Source organism: Berghia stephanieae, chromosome 6, assembly GCF_034508935.2.
Source record: "Berghia stephanieae isolate SIO BIC M18660-M18661 chromosome 6, UCSD_Bste_1.3, whole genome shotgun sequence".
In the NCBI taxonomy this organism is placed as follows: Eukaryota; Metazoa; Mollusca; class Gastropoda; order Nudibranchia; family Aeolidiidae; genus Berghia; species Berghia stephanieae.
Genome location: NC_088365.1, coordinates 7,586,054 through 7,596,053, shown reverse-complemented (window position 1 = coordinate 7,596,053; position 10,000 = coordinate 7,586,054). Strand labels below are relative to the sequence as shown.

Genomic DNA, 10,000 nt, shown 5'->3' with positions numbered 1-10,000 from the left:
GTTCCCTGACGCTGACCTTTGCTTATCAATTAGATCACCCCCCCTGGGGCACCCTATCCTCTACCCACGCCACGCTAACATTTCATTCATACTGCAACCACCATTGAGTACAGACGATACAAGTTATTTTTCATTATATTTTATTTGTTTTCCACGTTTATTTGTGTATTGTTGTGCTGACGAAGGGTTTGTACCCGAAACGTCCATTGTCTGTTTTGTTCCCATACGAAGCCTTTCCATTTTCACTCTTTTGTTAGTATTAGACAGCTATAGATAGTATGAGTTTGGCTAAGAAGCCCATAACATTGCCATCCGGAAGTATAACGGACCAACACACAAAATTTTGTGTAACCATGAACTTTTATGGTCTGGTTGATACAGTTTAGTGAGAATCACTCACAAACGCGGATAGCAAAATACAATAACAACGGCTTGAGTGACGTCATCTTCGTTCTATCTATACGAGCCAATAATCATTGCTGTTAAATATTTCCATGTAATTTGTAACGGGGAAATCATAGATGTTGCTACCGCTACATAATTTAATTCTAATTAATAGGGCGATTCTGTGAGTGCAGGAGCTGAAAACCTATGTAAAACGCTCGTGTGGTGTGGAGACTTATTACTTCAGTTTTCTTAAATTAAAAAAAAAAAATTATCTCCACCTTAAAGACCACATTACAATGATAATGATATTGATGATGATGGTGATGATGATGATGATGATGGTGTTGGTGGTGGTGTTGGTGGTGGAGGTGGTGGTGGTGGTTGTGATGGGGGTGCTGGTAATGCTGATGTGATGATGATGGTGATGATGATGATGATGGTGTTGGTGGTGGTGTTGGTGGTGGAGGTGTTGGTGGTGGTTGTGATGGGGGTGCTGGTAATGCTGATGTGATGATGATGATGATGATGATGATGATGATGATGATGATGATGATGATGATGATGATGATTATGATGGTGATGATGATGATGATGATGATGATGATGATGATGATGATGATGGTGATGATGATGATGATGATGATGATGATGATGATGATGATGATGATGATGATGATGATGATGATGATGATGATTTTGATAGTAGTGATGATAATGATGATGATGATGATGATGATGATGATGATGATGATGATCGTGACGATGAAGGTGATGATGATGACGGTGATGATGATCATGGTAAAATAATAATAATAATAATAATAATAATAATAATAATAATAATAATAATAATAGTAATAATAATAGTAATAATAATAATGATAACAATAATAATAATAATAATAATAATAATAATAATAATAATAATAATAATAATAATAATAATAATAAATAATAATAATAATAATAATAATAATAATAATAATAATAATAATAATAATAATAATAATAATAATAATAATAATAATAACCCACGACCTCGTACCCAAAACCACAAACACAAACACACACAAATACACACACACGCGCGCACACACACACACACACACACACACAAACATTCTGATACTAAGCTGGAAGAAATTAAAACTATGTCGGATCGTAGCGTAGCCATCGTTAACTTTTAGATGACGTCACTCAGGCCTTTGTTATTGTTTTTGCCATCCGCGTTTGTGAGTTGTTCTCACTAAACTGTATTAACCAGACTATAAAAGTTCATGGTTACACAGAGTTTGTGTGTTGGTCCGTTATACTTCCGGATGGCAATGTTGTGAACTCCTTGACCAAGCGCATTCTATCTATAAATAGTATGCGCTTGGCTTAGAAGCTCATAACATTGCCATCCGGAAGTATAACTGACCAACACACAAAACTGTGTGTATCCATTTACGTTTGTAGTCAGGTTAATACAGTTCAGTGAGCACTACTCATAAACGTGGATGGCAAAAAACAATAACAAAGACCTGTTTGACGTCATCTTCGAACTATCTATAGCCTGACACTGACCAAAAAATGACGTCAAAATGCCAGTCTTTTGCCACAAAAGAAAACAAATCGTGAGTTGTATTCAATAGTTCAACCAATGGGACCGCTTGTTTCCATGAGCTCTACTAACGACAACTCACTAGGCGGTGAAAAACCAAAAAATGACGTCAAAATGTCAGTCCTTTTGGGTTTAAGTGCGTAGCCATTGTTATGTTATTGCCTGATACTGAAATCCAAAATGACTGACAGTTTAACGTCATGATTTGGTTTTTGCACCGTCGAGTGAGTTGTCGTTAGTAGTGCTCATGGAAACAAGTTATTTCATTGGTTGAACTATTGAATACAACTCACGATTTGTTTTCTTTTGTGGCAAAAGACTGGCATTTGGACGTCATTTTTTGGTCAGTATCAGGCCATAACTTTACGAAGGCCATGTTCAGTGTCAGGCTATAACTTTACGATGGCGACGGTATGGTGCATGGAATCACACCGACAGATGTGTATGGCCTTAAATAGAACAAGGATCTGGCCTCATATCAAGGGTTGCCTGATAAGTCAATAGTGAGGAGGAGATAAAAAGTAATTGGCTTTATCATAGTCATCCCTTCCTCTCTCTCTCTCTGTCTCTCTCTCTCTCTCCTCTCTCTCTCTCTATCTCTCTCTCTCCTCTCTCTCTCTCTATCTCTCTCTTTCTCTCTCTCTCTATCTTTTTCTCTCTTTCTATCTCTCTCCACCTCTCTCTCTATCTCTCTCTCCATCTCTCTCTCCCTCTCTCTCTTTCTCTCTCCCCCCCTCTCTCTCTTTCTCTCTCCCCCCCTCTCTCTCTCTCTCTCTCTTTCTCAACGGGTTTTGCCATATCAACACACATATTACAAGAAGTCGCAGAGACAAAACTAAACCTCAATAAAAGATTTTCGATCTCGCAAATGTGACCCCTCGTCTCAAAACATTTGTGTCATCTATGATATTCTTCATTTTTAGGCATTTTACCCGTTTTTGTTTAATTTTCTGAGGATAATTATCTTGGTTATTCTTATTAAAATATGTGATGTTGAAGAATGTTTAGACATAACCTAAACTTCGATTTTTGTTTCGCTGCTAATGACTGACTAAAAATATTGATTTTTAAAAAAATTACATTTATGAGTGTTTGTTTAATATTGTTAACGCGTTGGGCATGTTAAGTGTATAGTGCATCATATAAAAGCTCAAGTTATTTTTTATTACAAAATCTAATGGGGACACCTCATAATAATTTTGTTATTGTGCTACAATGAAATAAATCGGATTTTTGGTGCAACATCTTTATATGATCTTTATGCACATCGATGACTTAGTGCTGATTCATTTACTTTGATCTATTGAACTTGTTGTAATCAATCAGATATCATAATTCCTAATACTATATGAATGCAGATAGCAACATCTGATGCATACATAGTAACCCATTATACAGAATTACATAAAAGGTTGTCCCCATAAGTTAGGAGCGTGAAAGTACAAGATGATAGGGTTTCCCCATAACTAAAGGGCCTCGTAATTCTATTTGGTGACGGTTATGCCTTAGTTCCTTCGATGCTCTATAACTATATATATATATATATATATATATATATATATATATATATATGTTTTGCTCACTTGGACACATGGGTGATTCCTGTTGACATCAGCCATCTTGTTTGATGAGTTATCTATATTTCTTCATGGAAGAGAGAGAGAGAGTTGGTATATATAATATATATATATATATATATATATATATATATATATATATATATATATATGTATATATATATGTATATATATATATTCCGACTCTCTCTCTCTCTCTCTCTCTCTCTCTCTCTCTCTCTCTCTCTTTCTCTTCCTTTCTCTTTTTCTTTTCCCCTCTCCATTTCTCTCGCTCCCTCTCGCTTTATATTTATCTCATTCCTTCTCCCTTACTTCCCCCTCACTCTCGTTGGTTCTTTCTCTGTCTCTCCCACTCTCCTTCTCTCATTCTCCCACTGTCTTTCTCTCTTTTTTCGTCTATCATACTGTATTCCTCCCACAGCACCCCCCCCCCCCAGACACACAAACACACTCTCTCACACACACACATACACACACACACACACACTCTCTCTCTCTCTCTCTATCTCTCTCTCTCTCTTAAAAAATTCTCTTTCTTTGCCTTTCCATCAAGACAATGAAATTTAACCTTTACTGTGCAGACATATTTTTCAAATAATGCTATAGAAATGTGCAATCAATGATACAATAATATATCATCACTTTCTACATTAGTTTTAACCTTTACAACTAAAAACTCACCTGCCTGCAATTATATGAGCAAATCAGATCTATATCAAAATAAATTACATGCAAAGTGCTTGTGATTTTTTAACCTTTAGTTTAAAGAAATGTAACTCTGGATCCATACAAAATTCCTTTCGAAGTGACATTATCATAATTATATATTTTAAAGGTCAGAAACATCTCAATGATGGGTTTAAGTAAATTGGTTAGATACGTGGCTATAATTCCCTCTTATCTATTGCTTTTCAATAAGCCGACCTAAAAATACAGTCGACTCTGCCCTAACCGGCAATTTTCACATTGGTCACTGTTTAGAGATAGTAGTTGTGCGGCTATGTGGTCTAGTGGTATGACACTCGCTTTCGGATCGGAAGGTCCTGGGTTCGAGCCCCGAGCTCGGCGCATAGTTGAGTCCTTGGAAAAGGGTCTTTACTCACTTTCTCTCACCGTACCCAGGTTTAAAATGAGTACCTGGTCGTAAACAGCGTTGTCTCTGTCCGAAAAAAAAAATAATATCGCCTAACAGGCGTCACCTTCCGTCGTCCTATATACTAAATGTTGCTGTTGGCCAGGGACCGGACCACCGCTTTGAGCACGTTTAGTGGATATTGCGCTATACAAACGCTCATTTTTTATATAGTAATTTTTGAATATCTGGCAAATGGCTGTTTGAACTTCGGCTTTTTTTGTACATATTTTACATCGCTTCAAACGTTATTGTGCCGTGACCAAATTGTGACAGGGAAAGCTAAGCACCAGTGCTTTAATTCATTTACAAATCCACTCGACTCAGGAATTAATTGGTATCTGACTATTTGTAGAAGCGATAATACAAAAAAGTGACGCCGGTACCTCAATGTCCACACTATGTGGGATCAAATTTTGTTTCTTTACTGCATGCTGTGAAATCAATTAACTCCCTCCTTACCAGCCATTTTCAGGATTTTCCCCAAAACTTCACACCCAACTAACACAAAACTATATTTTTTATCACCCAAACATAATAACAGTAACGTTCTTCCGATGCATAACTTCTTTAGCAAAACATGCTCAACAACACACTGTTCAATTTCTTTAAATTTTATGATGTACAAAAGAAATTTGAATAAGAAAAATGTTGGTTGTATCGTAACGAATGTGACGATTTTCCTATAGTTGGTAAGGAGAGGGTTAATTAAGAAAAATGTTGGTTGTATCGTAACGAATGTGACGATTTTCCTATAGTTGGTAAGGAGAGGGTCAATTAAGAAAAATGTTGGTTGTATCGTAACGAATGTGACGATTTTCCTATAGTTGGTAAGGAGAGGGTTAATTAAGAAAAATGTTGGTTGCATCGTAACGCATGTGACGATTTTCCTATAGTTGGTAAGGAGAGGGTTAATTAAGAATAATAAGACACAGTGAGATAGGTGGAACTGCGGAACTCTTTCATAAATAGAGCATGAGCATGTTATTCATATATTCATTCTAGTTTTTATTCATTTCTCTACCGAGGCCGCTTATTTAAGGTTGCCAGTCATTTTTCTATGCTATCTTGACGATCATTATGGGCAACACTTGACACACACAATCACAAACGTCATTTATCGAGAAAATTGCAATTAAGAAATGGAAAACGAAATCAATGACAATTATCTCTCGTGTTATTATTACACTACATTTTCCGTCAAAGATCGATTTTCTATTTTCAATAAACAACAGAACAACACACATACACACATTATAGACACACACACACACACACACATACAGATATACACACACATACATTCATACATACATACACATTTACAGACACACAAACATACAAACACACACACAAATATATATATATATATGTGTGTATATATATATATGTGTATATATATATATTTGTATATATATATATATATATATATATATTATATATATATATATATATATATATATATTATTTTAATATTTACCACAATGTTTGAGACAGTCTACATTAATGTTTCAGGTCTAATTAGCCATCGTCAGGACTGAGTTGGTTTGTTGACTGTTGTTGTTTGTTGAAGTGGTTCCGGTTTGTAGTTGATTAACAAGAACTTCCGACGATGTGGACACGTATTGTACATCTCATTTTTCGTGTTGAGTGTGGCTTCAACAAACAACAACAGTCAACAAACCAACTCGGTCCTGACGATGGCTAATTAGGCCTGAAACATTAATGTAGACTGTTTCAAACATTGTGGTAAATATTAAAATAATAATTCGCTCCATTGCTACATGTCGAGCACTGTTCGTACCATATTTGTATCAAACACGATTCAATATATATATATATATATATATATATATATATATATATATATATATATATATATATATATATATATAAATGTAAATTTTCACTCACATTATTCTTGCCAAGACGATTTCGTTTCTGTGTTCCCACTTCATCAGTCGGCAGAATCCATTTGTAAGTCTTACAAATGGATTTACAAATGGATTCTGCCGACTGATGAAGTGGGAACACAGAAACGAAATCGTCTTGGCAAGAATAATGTGAGTGAAAATTTACATTTATATATTAGCTCTAACCACCATTATCGAGCACTTTCGTACCTACAAGTACCCGCCAACACTCATAAATATATATATATATATATATATATATATATATATATATATATATATATATATATATATATATCTTCGTATCCATCTATTTATCAATCTATCTATCTATCTATCAATCAAAATATCATTCTATTCATTAATCCATCCATCCATTAATCTATCTATCCATTCAACCATCTATCTTTCTGTCTCCCTATCTACCTATCTATTATTATTATTATTATTATTATTATTATTATTATTATTATTATTATTATTATTATTATTATTATTATTATTATTATATTATTATTATTATTATTATTATTATTATTATTATTATTATTATTATTATTATTATTATTATTATTATTATTATCATTATTATCACTGTTACTATCGTTATTATTCAAGCACGAACAACAACAACAACAACAACAACAACAACAACAACAAAAACAGCAACAAAAACAACGAAAACAACTATAAAAACAACAACAATTCAACCTAACAATAACATCCATGCATCAAAATCAGGCTGTGAGAGATCCGATTGCTGTTTTCCCATCATTAACCCAGTTACGTAACCATCATCGGGGGATCCTTGAGTAATCACGATTAAATCTTCTGCTTAGGAACTAGATCTAGTTTCTGAGGTAAATTAAATGCTACTAGCTAATTAAACCCAGTAGACTCTATTGAGGACAGAGAAAGATAATTTGCTAGTTTATGTAAAAAGTAATAAATAAAAATGGATATATAACAGCTATAAAAATAACAAAAGTGTCAAACACGAAATATTTCGTGCTCAAAACTCTTCTTCAGTTAACCACAACAACAACAACGACAACAACAACAACAATAACAACAACAACAACAACAAAAACAAACAAAAAAATGTGCGGCTATGTAGTCTAGTGGTATGACACACGGTTTCGGATCGGAAGGTCCTGGGTTCGAGCCTCGCTCGGCGCATAGTTGTGTCCTTGGAACAGGCTCTTTACTCACATTCTCTCATTGTACTCAGGTGTAAAATGAGTACCTGGCCGTTAACAACGTTGTCTCTGTCAGGAAAAAATATTATATGTATCGCCTTACAGACGTCATGTCTCGTCCTACCTGTGACATGTTGCTGTTGGCCAGGGACCCTTTGTAAAGCGCTTTGAGCCCGTTTAGTGGATATTGTGGTATATAAAAGCTCAATTAAAAAAAAACCCAAGCAACGAAAACATAAATACATTAATTGAAAACAGGATCGACGGCATAGTAATATTGGACACACGTCCTTTCAGCAATAAGGTCATCCTAGTATGTGTGACTGCTGTGTGTATGTGTCTGTTTGGTTCGGTATCAGTGTGTTTATGGTTTGATTAGTATAGATAGAATGCGCTTGGCCAAGGAGTTCACAACATTGCCATCCGGAAGTATAACGGACCAACACACAAACTCTGTGTAACCATGAACTTTTATAGTCTGGTTAATACAGTTTAGTGAGAACAACTCACAAACGCGGATGGCAAAAACAATAACAAAGGCCCGAGTGATGTCATCTGCATACTATCTATAGTAAAGCGCTTTGAGTCTTCGGCATTCAGCGCTATAGATAGTATGCGCTTGGCTAAGAAGCTCATAACATTGCCATTTTGACGTCATTTTTGGTCAGTATCAGGCCATAACTTTACGAAGGCCACGGTATCAGACCATAACTTTACGAAGGCCACGCTGATACTGACCAAAAAAATGACTTGTAAAATGCCAGTCTTTTGCCACAAAAGAAAACAAATCGTGAGTTGTATTCAATAGTTCAACCAATGAAATAACTTGTTTCCATGAGCGCTACTAACGACAACTCACTAGGCGGTGCAAAAACCAAATAATGACGTTAAACTGCCAGTCCTTTTGGATTTCAGTATCAGGCTATAACATAACGATGGCTACCTGACACTGACCAAAAGATGACGTCAAAATGCCAGTCTTTTGCCACAAAAGAAAACAAATCGTGAGTTGTATTCAATAGTTCAACTAATGAAATAACTTGTTTCCATGAGCTCTAACGACAACTCACTAGACGCTACAAAAACCTAAAATATGACGTCAAACTGCCAGTCCGAGAGGGTTCTAGCGTAGCCATCGTTATGTTATAGCCTGATACTGAAATCCAAAAGGACTGGCAGTTTGACGTTAGTAGTGCTCATGGAAACAAGTTATTTCATTGGTTGAACTATTGAATACAACTCACGATTTGTTTTCTTTTGTGGCAAAAGACTGGCATTTTGACTTCATTTTTTGGTCAGTATCAGGCCATAACTTTACGAAGGCCACGGTTCTAGTGTCAGGCTATAGATAGTTCGAAGATGACGTCAATCAGGTCTTTGTTATTGTTTTTTTGTCATCCGCGTTTATGAGTAATGCTCACTGAACTGTATTGACCGGACTATAAACGTTCATGGATACACATAGTTTTGTGTGTTGGTCCGTTATACTACCGGATGGCAATGTTATGAGCTTATTAGCCAAGCGCATACTATCTATATGTTAACGATGGCTACGTTGAAACTCGCCACTTTAACATTTTCTGCCCTAAAGTGGGAAATATCGGGCAGATATTATGGGTTTTAAAGGGAAACAACTGTGAGTTGTAATTTTACTATCATTGTCACCTATTCAACGAATCGCAAGCTTGTGCAATGGTGGTCGTCTCTTTGAAGAAGTCGTACAAGATCACGAGTCCCAATCTTCTGGCACTTTCCTACTCACTCCATCTGTTGTTGTTATCAACATAAGTGCCTGCTCCACTCACTTTTTCTGAATTAAAAATTCATCCCAAATACCGGAACATACTCAATGTCTCAATTGTTTCTATGTTATATGTTTGTGTTGAGGATATTCGCTATTAAGCTTAATTGCTGGCCAACAACTAACTTCTCGGAATTGTGTGTGTTGGACCCGAGATCGTAGTCGGGTAAAGAGAGAGAGAGAGAGAGAGAGAGAGAGAGAGAGAGAGAGAGAGAGAGAGAGAGAGAGAGCTTTAATAATGACTAGGGTTAGAGACGATCTTTTTTGGGATCGTGGATAGCTCATACGGTAGAGTCACGCTCTTCCCGGCCAGTTGGAGTTGTCGTACTAGTAAGGTCGCGGGTTCAAACCCCCATCACCGTCGCGAAATTTTTATTCTCTATTTATT

At 35.8% G+C, this 10,000-nt stretch overlaps 1 protein-coding gene across 1 annotated transcript in view; it reads right to left on the bottom strand.

Annotated features, from left to right (window-relative positions):
• LOC144974409 (metabotropic glutamate receptor 8-like) overlaps window positions 1-10,000 on the bottom strand; it is a 28,369-nt gene that overhangs the window by 16,569 nt on the left and 1,800 nt on the right. The gene's annotated exons all lie outside the window — the stretch shown is intronic.